The sequence below is a fragment of the Pongo pygmaeus genome, chromosome 15 (assembly GCF_028885625.2).
Source record: "Pongo pygmaeus isolate AG05252 chromosome 15, NHGRI_mPonPyg2-v2.0_pri, whole genome shotgun sequence".
Taxonomy (NCBI): domain Eukaryota; kingdom Metazoa; phylum Chordata; class Mammalia; order Primates; family Hominidae; genus Pongo; species Pongo pygmaeus.
The window spans coordinates 69386902-69407344 of record NC_072388.2 but is presented as its reverse complement, the minus strand read 5'-3'; the positions used below and the strand labels follow the sequence as shown (position 1 = coordinate 69407344).

Below are 20443 nucleotides of genomic sequence, written 5' to 3'. Positions count from 1 at the left end.
AGTAAAAATAAAAAGATGAGTTGGAAAGGTGATAAGTAAGGAATCAGGAGAGAAAAAGAATGGAGTGGTGAAAAACTGGTTGATGAATCAAGAAAATGCTTTGGATTTGCTTTTAGTAAATGAGGGTGGGGAGTTAGGGGGTATAGAGGAGACAACATTGGCCACATGGTGATAATAGTTGAAGTTGGAAGATGGGTACTTAAATAGTTATCTCAATCTTTACAGGCAGTATGAAAATGTCCATAATAAAAAGTAAAAGCAAAAGTAAAGAAACTTAAGAGTAGGGTGGCTCTATATATCAAATTGTCCAAGATAATATTAGTTTCTGCCTGTTGCCCTTGCAATATCTATTGATAGTGTCTCCTTTGACTGTCAAAACTGGAGACATCAAAAATAATCACAATTCTGTGTCAAGTTGCATAGTCTTATGATTTACTTTAGTTTATCTCAAAGTTATTTACTATTCCTCATTGTATTCATCTTTACTCATAAGTTCATTAGACTGAAAGATTCTTGACTGCAGGGTTTATGATTTTCATTCATTTTAGTATCCTCTGTAATGCCTCATATAGCTCTATGTACAATGAAAAATGGAAAAACGGAGGAGGGATTGCGAAATGTCTTGGATTATAAATGAATGCTACCAAAATGTGTTCATACTGTAGTATAATTTTTAGAAAAGAAAAAAAAATTCATGAAACACTGACATCATTTAAGGGTATGGAGAGAATAATGTTGTTCTCTCCAGTTAGCTACAGGAGAAACCCAAAGACAAAAGGAAAAGCTTTCAGAAGAGAAAATGAGAATCTGTGCAGTTTAAAGGTCTTTGGAAAAGGAACTCTTTTCTTATTAGGGCAAAAACCATTGTAGAGTCTAGTATTTTAGGATTGCCAGGGAAGGGTCTGAGTGTTTGCTCAAATATATTTACCAACAGTTTTTGAAAGTGGGGAATTTCTGCACCTGTCATACAGTCTGGCTGGCAACACTTATCCATTTCTTTTTCTATTTATTAAACAAGTCTTTATGTGTTTGGAGCATACAAAGTGCAGGACATTGTGCTAGATATTAGAGAAAGAAAATCAAAATACAGAGCATTAAATAAATTATCAATTTAGTGCAGAAACTTGTGGCAGGAGCAAGAATAAGCTTTAGGAGGTCTATAATATTGTATTCAATATTTTATGTATTTCATGACTTTTTTTGCTGAGGAGAGTGTCCATATATTTCATCATAGTCTCAAATGACTGTCAAAAGTGAGGCTAATAAGCACTGAGCATGTGTAGAAACAAACAAAAAACAGATAATTATAATATAATATGATCAAAACCAGACAAAGTTTACGCTTCAGGGATCCTCACTGTACAGACCTCTATAAAGACCCTGTAAGGGGCTCAGCAATGGACTTTATGAAAGTCATATAATTATGAGTAATCAAAATTAGTCACTATACAAGAAAAATCTCAAACACCCTGAAATATTACATCGCATACATAAAAGACTTAATAGAGGTCTTCTAAAATTTGACAATAGTAAATTTAATTATTTATCTCATTACCAATAACAAGCGTGAAACTGAATTTTCTTTTCTAAACTATTAATAATACAAAATGAATTTTTATTAAACACACTAGGGAAAGGCAAATGCCTTTCAGTTCTTGCCTTAGAAATTATAACAAAATAATTCTCTTAAGGGAGGTAATTAAATAAGCAATTTAAAAACTGTAGGGAAAAGGTATCATAAAAGTGAGTTAGGAAGTTGATTAATAATGAGGGGATTAAATTTTGTGATGTTTATGGTGTTTTCAACCTTTTAATATTTACAATTTGTTGCAGCTTCTTTCTTATGCTAAATAAATCCTGATTTTCATACTTATTTTCTGCAATTGTAACTTGGTATTATTACCAAGTTTCTTAAAGTGGGCTCCTCATCTTGCATCAGGCCCAAAAACTTAATTTCACCTCTGACTGTGATCAACATATTGATGAAGGTAGGTGCTGTTTCTTATAAGAACAAAAAGGAAAAGCATTTAAATCAAGCTAATCTAAGAAGACTTACACAGAAGATATAAAAATGAACATGCCTGACCCAACACCAATCATCTCCTGGATTTTGAATCCATTTCTAATCAATGCTTTCTTTGCCCTGAGTCAAGTTTCCTTATATTATCTTCTTATACCTTCCCTTGTGCTTTCCAGAGTCTTCCTTTAAAGACAAAAGGAGAGAGAGAGAGAGAACCAACTCCATCCTGTACCTCTTCACAGAAAGCTCCTTACATCTACTTACCATATTAAACCTGAGCTTTAATAGAATTTACTGCTGCCTAAAGGCTTCCTCTTGAGAAACCCCATCCTCAGAAGTCACATGCACCGCAAGGTCCAGAGTTCTGTTCTCCACAGCCCACAACATCAACACCAAATCATTTATCCTGCAATATCTGACTACACTATTTTTAGATGTCTCTTCAACCACCCTTATCACACTTGGACAAAATTCAAAGGCTCTGGCCCCTGACTGATAAAATTATTCTCCACCAAAATTCCTACCCTCAACTTAAAGTAATATTAGCAAGTATATAGAAAACCCATCTGAAAACAAGACAGGGTTTTTTAAAGTTTTTTTTTTTTTAACCTCTTCAATTCATCTTCAGTGTAATTCAGCCCACCCACTCATAGTCATAATGTATACCTTGTCAACACACAAAAAATTTCATATATCCTAATCAATTTACCAACAATTTTAGTTCTCCCAGCTGTCCCCCTTACTTCTGCTATACCTGTTTCTCAAACCCAAAGAAAACCCAAACACTTTTCTTTCATCATCCGCCATTTCTCTTAATGTTCTTGTCTTCCAATCCATTCAAGCTCTGCTACCAGTTTCATCCCTTCAAGCACTGTATGCCAAAATCTTTAACTCTCTAAAGTCCTAAATGTGACAGAGATTGTCGGGGGATGGGGGTGGGCAGGAACTGCATTAATCCTTCACATACTTTCTCCACTCCTACATCAAAGCTACTAATGCTGCTCTGAAAAAAAAAAAAAAAAAATCCCAAAACCAATGTGTTTGTGAAAGGCTTAAAAAGAGAATATAGAAATCAAAACTGAAATGGCTTGTCCTGGATCCCCAGCCTAAGGAATAGAGATATAAAATCCAGTAGATATTTCAAAACTTCCTATGCCATATTGCTCTTTTCTTTATTCTCCTGGATATTGCATTCGCACCTCCTCAGTCTTCTGAGTTTTCCTCATTTATGTATAGTGCCAGCAGCTGAAAATCCATTCTCATTGTCTCTTAATCACAGTAGAGTTAGTTAACCGAGTACCTTTCCTTTCCAATATAAAGTATTTAAGGTTTTTTTCCTTTTCTTGTCCTAGATTGGCTATGTGGATGCTGGAAGATGGGGAAAACTTGTTTCAAGCTGAACATTATCCTTGCCATTAACTTGCCTAAAGAGGCTGGATTCATCTGGGCAGTTTTCACTGCTGCAAGTTAGGCACCTTATTCCACAAGGTGCAAGTAGCATGGAAGAGAAAAGCAAAGTTCATAGGCAAAACTTCCAAGAACAAAGATCTCTGAATTGGGATGAAATTCTAACTGCCAGATTTGCTCTCTATATCTCTCTTGATATGTTTTCTACTTACTATGGAGTGACAGTTGTTGTGGATGGCAGGATTGAAAATGGGAAGAACTAATCAAAGATATAATGTGGAAAGGACTGATGAGCTACACAAACCTGTGTCATATTATTCTTTTTCTTGGAGCTCAGCATGACAGCAGGCAATAACAGGAGAATAACTTCCAAAAAATCTTTAAAGCCAGACTCATTGTCTTCATTCCTAGGACTTACAGAGACCAAAGCTCCTGAAGTACCGTCATTCTACCATGGATACTGTGAAGTGGTACCACCGTAAATCCATGTCCTCTAACGTCAGTGGACTGTCAAGTGAGCCAACAGCCCTCTTCTGCATGTTTGATAAACTCTTCCTTTCCCCACAGCTATTTCAAATTCATCAAGACCCCTCTCTACCCATCTTCCCTCTTATTCCAGTGCCCTAATGCACTGTTTTCCTATCTGTCTGTCACTAATACCTGTCCCATTAGAGTCATGGAAGTAATTCAGCTGGCTATAGCCTGCAGTTTTTTTCCTTAAGGAAATAGAACAGAAATATCAGAAGGCATCCCTAGAAGATCCTTAGCAACTCTTGCACACACAGTGCCAAATATGTGGGGTCTAAGTGTGTGTAAGGCCACAATGTCACAATGTAAAATGGATTTCTTTCTCTGGAATATGATACACACACACACACACACACACACACACACATATATATGCCAAATTCAAAGACAAAATGAGTTTCTGGGCCTTTCACCATCTGAATCCGCCTATATCTACCTCTTCTCTACCTTACTACCTCTCTAGTCTCATTAGCCCCTCATGGTTCCAGATCATCTCTCCCACCTACTTGAGGACTGTTTCTATCAATTTTCCCTACTCTCAACTGCATCTTCATCTTCTACTACTTTATCTATTCCTTACTGGCAATTGAGGTGACTGCCTCATCCTGATTTTCCCAGAACTGTCCTGGTTTTAAAACTGAAAATCCTGCACCCAGCAATCCCCTCAGTCTCAACCAAACTGGAATGGTTGGTCACCCTACCTACACCCATGCTCAAGTCACTCACATCTTTAAAAATGAAAACATGCTGGGTGCGGTGGCTCACGCCTGTAATCCTAGCACTTTGGGAGGCCGAGGCTGGCGGATCACGAGGTCAGGAGATCGAGACCATCCTGGCTAACATGGTGAAACCCCATTTCTACTAAAAATACAAAAAAATCAGCCAGGCGTGGTGGCAGGCACCTGCAGTCCCAGCTACTCAGGAGGCTGAGGCAGGAGAATGGTGTGAACCCAGGAGGCAGAGCTTGCAGTGAGCCGAGATCGCGCCCCTGCACTCCAGCCTGGGCGACAGAGTGAGACTCCATCTCAAAACAAACAAACAAACAAAAAAATGAAAACAAAACAAAAATTAAGAGACTTCACATTATCCAGTGGACTACTCTGGATACCAAATTATGCATAGAACGAAACTTTTGAATGACTTACCATCAGAAGAAACAGTAGTTTCCATGGCCATTTCTGTCTAGATGGTTTATACCATATGCTTTATCAATGGTTTGTAGCCGAGGCTACAGAACAAAGGGAAACATAAGCCCTCTCCCTTTTGTCTCTCAGGTGACTAAATTCTAGATGTAGCTACTTAGCAACAAGGAACTTTCAATTCTACAGAAATAATAATAGGCTCTGAAGAATATCTTGTTCTCATCCTGCCATTTCTATACTCATTTCCAAATTTAATACAATTGGAATTGGGTTGTCTCCTCACCTCCAGTCTATGTCCCCTGACAGCACAGGTTTGTAATTTTGCTGGTGCCATTGCATTGGTCTAGACTGTTTAATCACTTTTCCCATTGAACTGAATTATGGTAACTTTCTAGGGCAAGATCAAATTCCACTTCCATTATCAAATCCTTCCTAAATAATCCAGAAAACATTAACATCCTGTAACTCTCCTTATAACTTTAATATGCAATACATTTTTGTGTGACAAAATTTATATCCTTGCCATTTTCTGTTTCATACATGAGTTTTAAAAATTGCATCTCCTATTAGACTATAATGTTTTGGAGAAAAGTATGCTCAAAATGGTTGGTGGAGAATTTATGGTATAGTGTTTGGTAAAATATATCATCAATAAGATGAGTTCAATTTATAAAAACTACATAGGATAAAGACTAATTTAATAAAATATTAACTCTAACTTTGGGAATTTCTGTTTTAGATTTTTGTCAACTCCTAATTTACCTGGTAGAATCAGAGCCTCATGAGATAACCATCAATTAGAAGCAGTTTTAATTACAGACCCCTTCCATTTCCTGCCAGGAAAAGATTCTACTATTTATGCTGGTTTCTTTAGAAATCTGACAAGGTTCCTTTTTTAAACTGTTTTGCTCATACATGCAAGACTGGAGACACCTCTGCCTTAGGAGGGGTAGATACAAAGAGGTTTGTCTTCCGCTGGACTCAGTGGATAACATCTACTTCTATACCAGACGTCATTTACTATGAAGTATACATAGCCCCAAAAAATTAGAGTAGAGGAAACCACATACATTCAATTATGGAAAAAGCTTAGTAGCAAGCCAGTAGCACTAGGAAGCAGAGCGAAGGAACTCTATGCAGGGAGAAAGATAATTGAGGAAAAATAGAATGCCTGCTTCAGGCAGAACAAATAGTAACCTGCAAGATCCATAGGTGGGAAAAGAATGAAAGCTTCCAAAAGCAGCTTGGCTTGATCTCTCTAGCTGTAAGAAGGAGTAACATTTATTTATTCTTCTTCTTTTTCTTTTTTTTTTTTTTTTTTGACAGGGTCTCACTCTGTCACCCAGGCTGGAGTGCGGCTGGTTTTTGTTTGTTTGTTTGTTTGTTTGTATCTTTTATAGAGATAGGGTTTCTCCATGTTGGTCAGGCTGGTCTCAAACTCCTGGGCTCAAGTGATCTGGCCTCCCAAATTGCTAGGATTACAGGCACCCTGACAACATTTATTTCTTTGTAGAATCAACACTAAGAACTTCTGGTTCCAGAAAAGATAGAGTAGACACATTTCTTCCTATTACTCCTAGTAAGTACAGTAAGTCCTCAATGTCATGAATAGGTTCTTGGAAACTGCAACTTTAGGTGAAACAATGTACAGTAGGTCCTGAAATAACATTGTTTTGTCCGATGTGTTTCATTATAACAGTGATGAGACAAATAAAAATTTGTTTTGTTGTATGTTACTTTGCATTGTTAAAGTCACAGTTTCTGAGAACCTATTGCTGATGTGAGGACTTACTGTGCAAGTAAAAACACTGTAGTTTAAATAGAAAACAAACATAAGAAGGTTAAGAAAGGTAGAGAAAATCATGCAGAGAAGCTACCTACCCTGGGATCTAAGGAATAACATGGTGGTGCATCCCTGAGTCTTCTTTTAACCTCAAGCAATCTGGAGAAGCCTGTAACATTTTAATGCCAACAGACATAGAACAAAAAGACTCAAGAAGTTTGCTGTCTCTAGCCAAAGGACTCAGAAATGAGCAGTCTGGCGAGACAGAAAACTTTTAGAAAATAACCATCCTTCTCCACCCAAATGTCATGGGAAAACTTGTATCCCCACATGCACTTCATCAGCAGAAGCCACATGGGGAGCTTAAACTTTCAAATCTTGCCAGCTGTAACATGGCATCCCCTCCCCCACGCCACTCATTGGGGTGGTGTCAGAGAAGGTCAAGTTGAGTTCTGAGACTTTCCTCCTTGTCATGCAGTAAATGAGGCCCTGATATAGTTTGAATGTTTGTTCCCTCAAAATCTAATGTTAAAATATGATCCCCAATGTTACAAGTGAGTGTGATAGAAGGTGTTTGGCTGGATCCCTCATATATGGCTTGGTGCTGTCCTTGCAGGAATGAGTGAGTTCTTACTCTATGAGATCACATGAGAGCTGGTTGCCTAGCCGAGCTCTAGGAACAGGGCTACCACCCTTCAGACCCCTGAATGATAGAGCCACCAGCAGCTTGTACCCTTAGCCTAAAAACACTGCAGGCACTCAATACCAATCTGTGAGGGCAGCCACAGGCGCTGCACCCTGCAAATCCACAGGGGCAGAGCTGCCCAAGGCCTTGGGGAGCCCGCCCCTTGCACTAGTGTGGGCTGAATACAGGACATGGAGTCAAGGATTATTTTAAAGCTTTAAGGTTTAATGTCTGCCCTGCTGGGCTTCAGACTTGGATGGGGCCTGTTGCCCCATTTTCTTTTGGCCAATTTATCCCTTTTGGAATGAAAATGTTTGACAAATGCCTGTGCCACCATTTAATCCTACAGGCACATAGGTGGAAGAAACTTGCCTTGAGTATCAGATGAGACTTTGGACTTTGGACTTTTAATTGAATTGATGCTAAAATGAATTCAGACTTTAGGGGACTACTGAAAAGGGATAATTGTGTTTTGCAATGTGGAAAAAAAAACACGAAATTTGGGGGCCTGTGAAAAAATGATATAGTTTGGATGTTTTTACCCTCCAAGTCTCATGTTAAAATATAATCCCCAGTGTTAGAGGTGGGGCCTAGTGGGACACGTTTGGAGCATGGGGGTGAGTCCTTCATGAATAGATTGGTGTTGTCCTCATGGTAATGAATGAGTTATTCCTCTATGAGTTCATGTGAGATCTGGTTGTTTAAAAGAGCCTGGCATCTCCTCCCTCTCTCACTTTTTTCCTCTCTCACCATGTGACACACTGGCTCCCCTTTGCCCTTTGCCTTCAGTCATGATCATAAGCCTCTTGAGGACCTCGCCAGGAGCAGATACAAGCACTAGGCTTCTTGTACAGCCTGCAGAACCATGAGCCAAACAAACCACTTTTCTTTATAAATTACCCAGTCTCAGGTTGCTTCATAGCAACACAAAACAAACACTGGCTCCTATTTCACAATGTCAGTGGAGGTCACTTGGACAGCTGTAATGAGGCATCTTTCAACTTCCCAGCTAGGAAGGCGTCAACAGAGGCCTAGAGAGGAGGCTGAACTTTTCCATTTGAACAGCAGATGTGAGCTGCCCTTTACCCCTGGCATATCAACAGAAATTAAGTGGAGAACCTGGAAAGATGCCAGCGTTTAGCAACAGCAAAATAATGCCATTCTTACCCTACTGGTGCAACATCATAAGGATCCTGATAAAAGAAAAAATTTAATAAAATCTAGGGCCTCACAACATAATACCCAAAGTGTTCAGAATACAGTGGAGGCCAGGCGCAGTGGCTCACGCCTATAATCCCAGCACTTTGGAAGGCCAAGGTGGGCGGATCATGAGGTCAGGAGTTTGAGACCAGCCTGGCCAATATGGTGAAACCATGTCTCTACTAAAAAAAAACAAAAAATACAAAATTAGCCAGGCATGGTGGTGTGTGCCTGTAATCTTAGCTAACAGGGAGGCTGAGGCAGGAGAATCACTTGAATCCTGGAGGTGGAGGTTGCAGTGAGCCGAGATCATGCCACTGCACTCCAGCCTGGGCGACAGAGCAAGACTCCATCTCAAAACAATAAAAAAACAGAATACAGTGAAAAATCACTGGTTATTTATAAAACCAGGAAAATCTTAACTTGAATGACAAAAAGACAACAGATGCTGACTCTGAGATGATGCAGATGTTAGTATTATCTGATAAGGATTTTGAGACAGCCATCATGAACTGCTTCAATGAGCAATTACAAATACGACTAAAATGAAAAAAATAGAGACTTGGAACAAGAAAATGAGAAAGTCTCAGGAAAGAAATATAAAATATAAAGATGAAAATAATAGAAATTTTAGAACTGAAAACTACAATAACCAAATCCAAACTCACTGGATGGGCTCAACAGCAGGACAGAGAATAGAGAAAATTATCAGCAAACTTGAACATGGAGAAAGTTAATACCAAATCTTTTGTTAGATTTATACCTAAGTATGTCACTTTTGGGAGGTGTTAATATAAATGGTTATATTCCAAAGAGATCAGATCTGTAGAAAACTGTTTATTGTGGGATAATGTGTACTACCAAAGTTTGTGCACAATTCTAATTCCATCATTAGAAAGCTATTAGGTAAACAGCAATGCTTCTACATCATGAATAATGTGCAATCATAAATGAAAAATGATTATCTCTTTACATTAATATTCAGTGATTTCCAGGGTCAGTAAGTTTAAAAACCAAGATTAAGAGAAGTATATATGGCATACTACATTTTGTGTAAGGAAGGAGAAAAAGGAGAATTCTGAGAAGATGACAATGATGAGACTTCGATCCATCTATTAGGAAAGATAGAGCTGACAGATGCAGGAGGCAGATACGGGAACCTGCCCAGGATCTTGCCTGGGCATGCTCACAATGAACTGGGGGCCCGTATGTTCACTGGGAGAATGGGGTGGAGCCACCAGGAATTCACACCTTATACTGGGGGAGGGGCCTGGCCTCTTCAGCTTGTGTGAAGTGGTCTGGTCTTCAATCTGTGAGGTGGTAGCATGTTGGTGGGACCCCTTCTTTCTTTGCTGAGCTTTCTTTTTGCCTAATAGATCTACCCTCCTCATCCTTCAATTTGTCCATGTGCCTAATTTTTCTTGGTTGTGAGACAGAAACCTGGATTTTAGCTGAACTAAGGAGCAAAAAATCCTGCATCATTTGGTAGCCTGTAGAGGGACATGAGGAGGGGTGAGTAAAGTGCGGACCCAAAAATCTCTTTCCCTTTCATTTCTGAGCCTTTTTGTCCTCACACTTCTTCTGACGGTAGAGGAAACTGCTCCCCCGCCCCACAACACCCATCGCTCTTGGGGGTCAGGAACTTTGGCCCTGGTCCAACCCAGTCTTTTCTATGGCATTTTCCTTCTTTTTGGGGGAACTGTAATGGCATCTATCATTTATTTTACAATATTGGGGATGTTCCACCCCCACCCCAGTGGCCTCAGGTACACGTACAGGATTGACAGGTGAGCAGTGGCTCCCTGCCCCCCTTCCCTTTTGGCTGGGGCACATGGCCGTGTCTGCTGCATGTGCGTGCCAAACACACACACACAGGGCAACAGCCACGCAGGGCAAAAATGAACCACAGCCACTACCCAGGCCCCAAGGCAGCCTCAGGGTCCCATGCCCTGCACCGACAGCTGGCCAGCGTTCCCCACCACATACCCCTGGAGTCTTCCCCTCCCCTGGCCAAGGGGTCCAGCTCAGTCCAAACCCCAGGGAAGAAATAGCAATTAAAAATTTCTCTCCCAGTTGAAGAAACTCATTTGCATAAGAATAAGAGTTTCCTTCTCCAGGCATCTTTTTCTTTTCTCCATTTTTCAGCAATTAACACGGCGCTGTATTTAGGTTTTTTTTTTCCTTTCTCCACCAGGTCAGAAGTTAACTTTTATGTGAGAGGCATTTTTTTTTTCCTTTTAGAAGATGTTTTATTAGGTTGGGACCCCAATTCACAAGACACCCTTTTCTATCCTTTGTTGGAGGAAGACTCAAATCCACAGCTTCACCTTAGCATTCTGCTTATAAGGAGTTCATGCAACCCAACCCGCCAGAGACATTTTTGTCCCAAATTCAATTCCAAGTTCAGGAACTCAAAGGCTACTGACAGCAGGGGAGATAGGGCATACGTGGGCAAGAGAGGATGATCCCACCCCCAGACCCCTCTGTTAACATGGGTGAAAGCTGCTTTGATACCCATGGGTGGCAACCTGTTGTGATTGCTGGAACTCAGAAATATAAGGATGGAATAAAGAAAGAGACATGGCTTGCTTTCTCTACCTCACGTACCATGGGTATTTGCTAGGAAAAGAAGGGAACTGGGGACACCTTGCTCCTCTCTTACTAGATGAGTAGCCATTCATCTTCCATCTGTACCTCTTTGAATGCATCCTGAGTCCTGGGTCTCCTTTGAAAAAATGCCATATTTTTCCTTTTTCCTCCTCTGTTCACAGATGTAGCCTCCAAACTGGGAAAAGTTAACTTCCCAAGCTTTAAACTAGTTGTCTTGGGATTGAGCTCAGTGGGGAGGGAACACAGAAGCCTGACATGCTGGCAAAAGGGGCCTGACATGCTGGCAAAAGGGTAAGAGGTGTTTTTTTTTGTTTTTTTTTACCAGTTGAGCTTTTGGCCCCACTCTCCCTGTGCAAACTGGTAAAGGGAATGATAAGGATCACTGTTTATATTCTCTGTAAAGTTTTAATTATGAAAAAGGATTCAGGAGGTTGGTCTTAAGCTGTAGCCAATCTGGTGTGCTTTGCATGCTTCTCTATATGGTTCTGTAAGAAAGAGGGGTACCTTAGATTGGGATGTGGGCCTAGGACTCCATAGGCCTTCTGCTCAAGCCAGCCTGGAAAACTGGTCAGTGGCAAACTTTGCTGAAGGCCTCCATCATATTTTATGTACTTGGAAGCATGACCTGTAACCATGTGGCAGTGCTTTGTTTTAGCCTCTGCCATTTTACAATGGTGGCCCAGGTTCAATCCTGGCTTAGGGAATGAGTTCTTTCTGGTTCGATATCTGTGTGACCTTTACCATTTGTTGATTCTCTTCCCCTCCATGAACTACCTTGAATTTTCCTTTCTGTGAGCACCTGGGAAGTTACCTTTCATAAAGTTCAAAAGCTAGAAATATTGGCTGCTTGGCATGGCTAAAGTTGCGTAATAAGGGATTTAAAAGGACTTTCTTAAAGAGTGCTCATCTTAACTAAAAGCGGATATCCAAGTTATAGGTATATTTAAAAGGCTTTTATGTTTTTCTCTTCTTGGATCTTGTTTTGCTGGAAAAAGGTTTTTTTTTCTCAGACAGCTGAATTCTTTTTCTCCCTTAAGGCATGCATGAGAGGCCCTAAAATAATTTCTGATGGCCTGGGGCTGCTTGGGAAAAACAGAAAAGGTGCCACAGATTCCATTTTGGGAGAGACCTCTATTTTCCTCATGGAGCCCCAGGAATTGGAGGCAGATGAATCCCTCTCAAAATCTGATTTTGTCTTCCAGCTATACCTGTTTTTTAGGCCCTAGAAACTGCATGCTTTCCTAGCCATGCTCTTAAAGGGCCCACTCAGAGGTGAACAGTCCAATTAGGAGATTGCAGAACAGAAAATCTGATAACTATTGGATCTGCTTCTGCTTGTCTGTGTGGTTACATAGATGTAGTGTGTGATGTCTATTTTAAAAAAGAGCTCTAATTAATTGACTTGAAGGATAAGCACTAGGATCAAATATTTGTGAAGAAAAAATAAACGCTGTAATGCCTTTTAGTTCATGTGACTTTAATCATCAATAAATAAAAAGAGACTTATGGATTCTGAACCCCAAAAATTTGAGACAGGTCTCAGTTAATTTAGAAAGTTTATCTTGCCACGGTTGAGGATGTGGCCATGACACAGCCTCAGGAGGTCCTGAAGACATGTGCCCAAGGTGATTGGGGCACAGCTTGGTTTTATACATTTTAGGGAGACATGAGACATCAATCAATATATGCAAGAAGTACATCAGTTCCATCCAGAAAGGTGGAGACAATTCAAAGTAAGGCCCCCCCACCACTGGGGGCTTCCAGGTCACAGGTAGGTGAGAGATAGATGGTTGCATTTTTTTGAGTTTCTGATAAGTATTTCCAAAGGAAGCAATCAGAATATGCATCTATCTCTGTGAGCAGAAAGATGACTGAATAGAATGGGAGGCAGATTTTCCCTGAGTGGTTCCCAGCTTGAGGAGGCCAAGATATTTTCCTTTCACATTTCCCCCCTTTTCTTTTTAAAAATCTTTTGGACAAAGTATTTTACAAGGAAATGAGTCTGTGGTCTTGTTTCATCTGATCTCTCATGGCTAGGATGGTTTATTTCTAGATGTGTAGGTTGCAATAGCTCATTTTTAGCAGGTTGTAAAGTCTCATGTCCTGTGAAGAGAAAACAGTGGTGTGATGGTTAATACTGAGTGTGAACTTGATTGGATTGAAGGATACAAAGAATTGATCCTGGGTGTGTTTGTGAGGCTTTTGCCAAAGGAGATTAACATTTGACTCAGTGAGCTGGGAAAGGCAGATTGGGTGGGCACAATATAATTAGCTGCCAGCACAGCTAGAATATAAGCAGGCAGGAAAATGTGAAAAGAGAGACTGGCCTAGCCTCCATCCTCCCGTGCTGGATGCTTCCTGCCCTTGACTATCAGACTCCAGGTCCTTCAGTTCTACAACTTGGACTGGCTCTCTTTGCCCCTCAGCCTGCTGATGACCTTGTGATCATGTGAGTTAATGAAGCAGAAAATGTAAAAAGAAAAATAAGTAAAGGGAAACACAAGTTTTCCTGTACTTGGCTAACTCACTCCAAGGCCAGCAATAGGCAGAGCCCTAGTGGGGCCTTGATAAAACTATCTGAAAAGCCGGAGCCCAAAGGAATGAGCTCCAGAGACTCTCCCAACACCTCCCCCACCCAGAGCAAGGATAAGAAAAACAAGTTCTTCTTATCAGTTTCCCCCTTTGAAATTCTTTCCCTATACCATTATCCTTTGATCTCTTCTCACAACTACTTTTGTAACTATTTCTGCAAGTTTGCAAGGATTTTGTAAGTTCCTGTTTTCCAGCTGTGCAGTATGGCAACGGTCACAAGACATGCCTGAGTTGTAAAACCTGTCACTGTTTGAAAAACTGCCTTTGTTCTGCTTCTGTAAGCTTGCTTACCTACCTTACAGGTTTTGCACCCTTTTCAGATGTATGTATAAAAGTCAAGCGCTGTCTTTGTTTGGTGCTCAGCCTTTGGATATGAATCCGCTGAGTCGGTGGCCACCTAAAAAAATCCTTCTGTTCCACCCATTGGTCTCTCTGGTCTCCTGATTCCTGCAACATTTTGGTGAGCCAGCCAGGGGCGGAGACAACAGGTTTGCTGTCTCCTTTGCCTGTAGGTCTGGGCTCCTGGGCTGGGGGAGACCCGTGACCTCACGTGCCACTGGGGGAACTCAAACCCAGAGAAGGAAGCAGCTCTCCCACGACTTGGTGCCCCTCCCTGACATGGTGTTAATCCTTACCATCCCGCAGGCTGAGGAATGGAGACCATACACAAAAAAGACACAGGCCCAGACCTGCCTCATATGCTGGGGATAGAGGAATTGTTTGGGTTACTTACTAAAATTCCTGGAGTATGGGCTGAAGATAACCCTCTGGGATGGCTGTAAATTAGGCACTGGTAGTAGAAGAATTAAAACGAGGAGCAACTCTGGTTCAGGTTCACCAGTACCCACTCCCCTGAGAAGCCATTTGGGGCATTTACAACCACTTAAAGTGGCTCTATGATCCTGGAATCTTAGTCCAATACCAGTCACCCTGGAACACTCCACTTACTAGTACAAAAACCAGGGTCTGGTGAATATAGGCTGGTGCAAGATTTACGTGCTGTAAACCAGGCTACAGTTACCATCCCTCCAGTGGTACCAAACCCGTATACTTTAATGGGACTCATTCCGGCAAGTGCTGCTTGGTTTACTTGCCTAGACTTAAAAGATGCCTTTTTCTGCCTTTGCCTAGCACCAAGTAGTCAGCACCTCTTTGCATTTCAATGGGATGATTCAGTCACAGGCACAGGGGAGCAACTCACCTGGACTAGGCTCCCACAAGGATTCAAAAACTCTCCCACAATTTTTGAGGAAGCATTGGCCTCAGACCTCAAGGCCTACACCCTGCCAAATAATAACTGTGCCTTGCTCCAATATATAGACGATCTCCTTTTAGCAGCCCCAACCCATGAGGACTGTTACCAAGGAACCCAAGACTTCCTCCACCTCCTATGGAAAGCTGGTTATAAAGTATCCAGAAAGAAAGCCCAAATTTGCCAGGAAAGAGTTAAATATTTAGGCTTCATAGTGAGTCAAGGGGAATGCCAGCTCAGCAATGAACAAAAACAGCCTGTTTGTGCACTCCCAACTCCAACAACTTGGCACCAAATAAGAGAATTCTTGGGGGCAGCAGGGTTCTGCCGTATCTGGATCCCAAATTTCTCATTAATGGCCAAGCCCTTGTATGAAGCCACAAAGTTGGGGGGAAAGGAACCCCTCCTCTGGGAGGCTGACCAGGAGAAGGCATTTAAACAAATTAAAGAAGTCTTAACCCAGGTCCCAGCCTTAGGACTGCCAGATATAACTAAGACTTTCTTTCTATATGTCCATGAACGAAAGGGAATAGCTATAGGGGTCCTGACTCAAGTCATGGGATCATGGCATCGCCTGGTGGCACACTTATCCAAACAATTGGACTCTGTGGTGCTAGGATGGCCTCCTTGCCTCAGGGCACTAGCTGCCACTGCCCTATTGGCACAAGAAGCTGACAAAATGACTCTAGGGCAGCAACTAACCATCCAGGTACCACACTTGGTTATAACGTTAATGGATCAGAGACGGCACCATTGGTTATCAAATCCGAGGATGACTCAGTACCAGGGGCTCCTACGTGAAAATCCCCACATAACTTTGGAAACAGTAAACACCCTTAACCTGGCTACCCTGCTCCCAATCGAATGGGGATCCCCCTCCATGACTGTGTGGAAACAGTAGATGAGGTGTTCTCAAGCCAGGGAGACCTTACAGACCAACCCCTCAGGGACCCAGATGTTGAATACTTTACAGATGGAAGCTCTTTTATGCTGGAGGGGGTCCGCCAAGCTGGGTATGCAGTAGTAACACTGGACTCAGTGATAGAGGCTCAACCTTTGCCTACAGAAACTTCCACTCAGAAGGCAGAGCTAATAGCCCTGACAAGAGCTCTTTTGCTGGCAAAAGACAAAAAAGTCAATGTTTATACAGATTCCAAGTATGCCTTTGCCACATTGCATGTTCATGGAGCTATATATAAGGAGAGAGGACTAATAACTTCTGGGGAAAAATAAAGTACAAAGAGGAAGTTTTACAGCTCTTAGATGCTGTATGGGCCCCAAAGAAGCAGCTGTTATGCACTGTATGGGGGCACCAGAGGTCCAGGACACTAGAGGCCAAAGGAAACAGAAAGGCAGACAGGGAAGCAAAACAGGCTGCAATGACTACTTCACATCCTGGAGAGGAAGCCCTGGCTATGCCTCTCCTCCCAGAACCTCCCCTCCTGGAGGTCTCAAGTTACTCTCCAAATGAGAAGGCCTGGTTTGCCCAAGAATCCGGAAAATATATTGAGGGAGGATGGTGGAAATTCTCTGATGGGAGACTAGCCATTCCTGAAATGGTGGCTTCCAAATTTGTAAGACAATTCTATCAAGGAACTCACATGGGGAAAACAGCACTAGAAATGTTACTGGGACACCATTTCTATGTGCTGCGGCTCACTGCCATCACCTAAGCTGTTTGTGAACAATGTCTAACTTGTGCCCAGAACAACCCATGACAGGGGCCCACTCGGCCCCCAGGGATTCAGGAAATGGGAGCCACAATCTGTGAAAATCTGCTTATGGACTTCACTGAGCTGCCCCGAGCAGGGGACTATCGGTACATGTTAGTACTCATCTGCACCTTTCCAGGATGGATTGAGGCTTTCCCCACCAGAATAGAGAAAACATGAGAAGTGACTAAAGTACTGTTAAGAGACATTATCCCCAGGTTTGGACTGCCCCTAACTCTAGGGTCAGACAATGGACCAGCATTTGTAGCCGCAATAGTTCAAAAACTAACACAGCTGTTAAAAATAAGAGAAATTACACACAGCCTACCAGCCACAGAACTCAGGTAAAGTGGAGCACATGAACCAGACACTCAAACAGCCACTGAAGAAATATTGCCAAGAGACCCATCTAAGGTGGGATCAGGTCCTACCCATGGTCCTCCTCCAAGTCAGGTGCACCCTTACCAAACAAACTGGGTATTCACTCTATGAAATCTTGTTCGGCCGGCCACCCCCAATCATAGGTCAAATTAAGGGTCATCTCCGGGAGCTAAGGGAATTAACCGTAAGAAAGCAAATGCAGGGCTTAGGGATAGCCATGCAAGATGTTCATGGCTGGGTACGGGAAAGAATGCCCATAAGCCTGGCAGACCCAGCACACCCCTTTAAACCCGGGGACTCTGTTTGGGTCAAGAAATTGAATCCAACCACTTTGGGACCCCTATGGGATGGGCCCCATACTGTAATCTTGTCCACTCCCACTGCTGTTAGAGTTGCAGGAATTGTTCCTTGGATCCACCCCATTTGGCAGAAACCAGCAGTCCAAGACAAGTGGACCAGCCAACAGGACCCAGACCATCCAACCCGGCTAATCCTATGATGGGACTGAGTTGCCATTAAGGATGGTGACAGCCCTGCTCTGGTCACTCCAGAAGCTGACCAGTCTACACATGGCTGAAGCTTGAGGAGACAACAGCCGTGCTCTAGTTACCCTGGAAGCTTACTAGTCTATGCATGGCTGAAGCTTAAGTTGTCATCAGGGAAGTAATGTGTCTAGAGATCTTAAGCCTAGTAATTTTCCTTATAATATTAATTGTTTTACTGTTGTTCTGTTGCTTTGCTCAACCTCCTCCACTGGGTAAAAACCTCTTTTGTCCTTGCTGGGTATAAAGATGCTGCTCTTTACTTTGTTCCTACTCCTCCCCATCAGGGCACTCCCTTTACCTGTGCCAGGGGATGGGCCCATAGAAGGGTGCCCCCACTGTACTCACACCACAGGTTCGGGGAGCACAGTAACTAGAACCCTGTTATATCACACTTACTGTAAATGTACAGGGACTTGCCGAGGAACTTGTATTCACAATCAGATGACCTACTTAGTCTGTGACCTGGGAAATGACCAGCCTTATATATGTTATTATGCTAATTCCCCACCTTATGAGTCCATCTGGTTTGAGGTCTATGTTGGGCTAAAAGAATGGAACCTTCTAACCCTAACCAAAAAGGTCCCTCCCTCCTACAGGGGGCCTATTTCCTTGTATTTTGATGCCTGCCAAGCTGCATACATCAGCTACTCTTATCCTGTAGTTTCTTGTGACGGCCTATCATGGGAAAGATACTATAGTAACTGTCACAAGTATATATGCGCACCAAGGAGAGGAAGCTTTCAAGAGAAGACCCCTCTTTGCTCCCTGAGATCTCTGGAAGCAGACTGTCAGGCCAGCATGATGTGGTCCATTGACCCTGTAGAAAGTCAGGGACGACCACAGGAGACAGTCAGGCTTACCAAAATGCCAGCAAAACCATATTGTAAGACGAGAACCTGCAATCCTTTAAATTTTACCATCTTGGAGCCAAATCTGCCCATATGGACTACAGGTTACCCCATGACATTATGGATCAGTGGTCAGGGAACTGACCCAGGAGTCTATTTATATATTATAAAGAAAACTCGGACCCATTCAACCCAACAATTCTGGGTTTTTGAGTCATTCTATGAGCACATCCACCAGGAGTTGCCTGAACCTTCTACCTTGGCCAGATACCTCTTTCCCCAACTAGCTGAAAATATAGCTAGCAGCTTGCATGGCTCCTCATGTTACATTTGTGGGGGAACCAACATGAGAGATCAATGGCCATAGGAAGCAAGGGAGCTAATGCCCCAAGATAACTTTACTCTGAATGTCCCCTCCCCCAAACCAACACTCACAAGCTCAAGCGTCTGGCTCTTAAAAACTTCTATTGTTGGGAGACTCTGCATTGCTCACTGGGGAAAAGCCTTTACAGACCCAGTAGGAGAATTAACTTGCCTGGGACAACAATATTCCAATGAAACAGTAGGGAAAACTTTATGGTGGGACGGGAAATATAATTCTGCATTGCCCCACCCAAGCCCGTCCAGTTTCCCTTCCTTAAACAACTCTTGGTACCAACTTAATGTTCCAAATATCTGGCAGGCACCCTCTGGCCTCTATTGGATCTGTGGACTGCAGGCATATTGGCAGCTGCCAGCTAAATGGACAGGAGCTTGTGTACTAGGAACAATTAGAACGTCCTTCTTCCTAATCCCTCTAAAGCAGGGAGAAGCCTCAGGTACCCTGTTTATGATGAAACTAAAAGGAGAAATAAAAGGGGGCATAGCCATAGGGAATTGGAAGGATAATGAATGGCCCCCTGAGAGAATAATCCAACATTATGGCCCAGCCACCTGGGCAGAAGATGGAATGTATGGATACCACACCCCTTTTACATGCTCAACCACATCATAAGGTTGCAGGCGGTGCTTGAAATCGTTACTAATGATACTGCAAGAGCCTTAAATCTGCTGGCCAAGCAAGCCACGAAAATGAGATACGCTATTTATCAAAATAGATTGGCCTTAGACCACCTCCTAGCCCAGGAGGGAGAGGTATGTGGAAAGTTCAATCTAATTGTTTCCTAGAAATCGGTGACAATGGAAAAGTCATTGAAGATATAACTGTAAAAATCCAAAAATTAGCCCATGTTTCAGTCCAGATGTGGAGGGGATGGTCTCCAGACTCCCTCTTCGGGGGCTGGTTTTCATCCCTCGGAGGATTTAGGACCTTAGTAGGAATAGTTCTGGCCATATTAGGAGGTTGCTTAATACTCCCTTGTCTCTTACCCCTCCTTGTCAAAAACATCCAATCAGCCATAGAGGCTCTTGTAACAAGCCAAACTACTCAGCTAATGGCTCTAACCAAATAGCAGCCCTTGCCAAGTAAAGAACTAACTCCCCATGAAGAATTAAAATTTGATGATGATGCTTTCTATTAAACTTCATTTATAGGAAGCACCAAAGGGGGGAATAAAGCAGAAAACGTAAAAAGAAAATTAAGTAAAAGGAAAAACAACTTTTCTGTACTTGGCTGACTCCCTCCAAGGCCAGCAATAGGCAGAGCCCTAGCAGGGCCTTGATAAAACTATCTGAAAAGCCAGAGCCCAAAGGAACGCACTCCAGAGACTCTCCCAACACCCCCCCAACCCCGAGCAAG

The 20443-nt window shown here is 42.3% G+C and overlaps 1 protein-coding gene across 2 annotated transcripts in view; it reads right to left on the bottom strand.

The window, feature by feature from the left end:
- ADAM21 (ADAM metallopeptidase domain 21) overlaps nt 1-20443 on the bottom strand; it is a 41658-nt gene that overhangs the window by 2560 nt on the left and 18655 nt on the right. Inside the window, exon 1 of one of the 2 annotated variants that reach the window (XM_054447388.2) lies at nt 5101-5251. The exons of the other annotated variant lie outside the window; for it this stretch is intronic. The gene's annotated coding sequence lies outside the window, so the exon portion shown is untranslated. Of the gene's footprint in view, nt 1-5100; nt 5252-20443 lie in introns of those variants that run through there. 2 annotated transcript variants of the gene reach the window in all.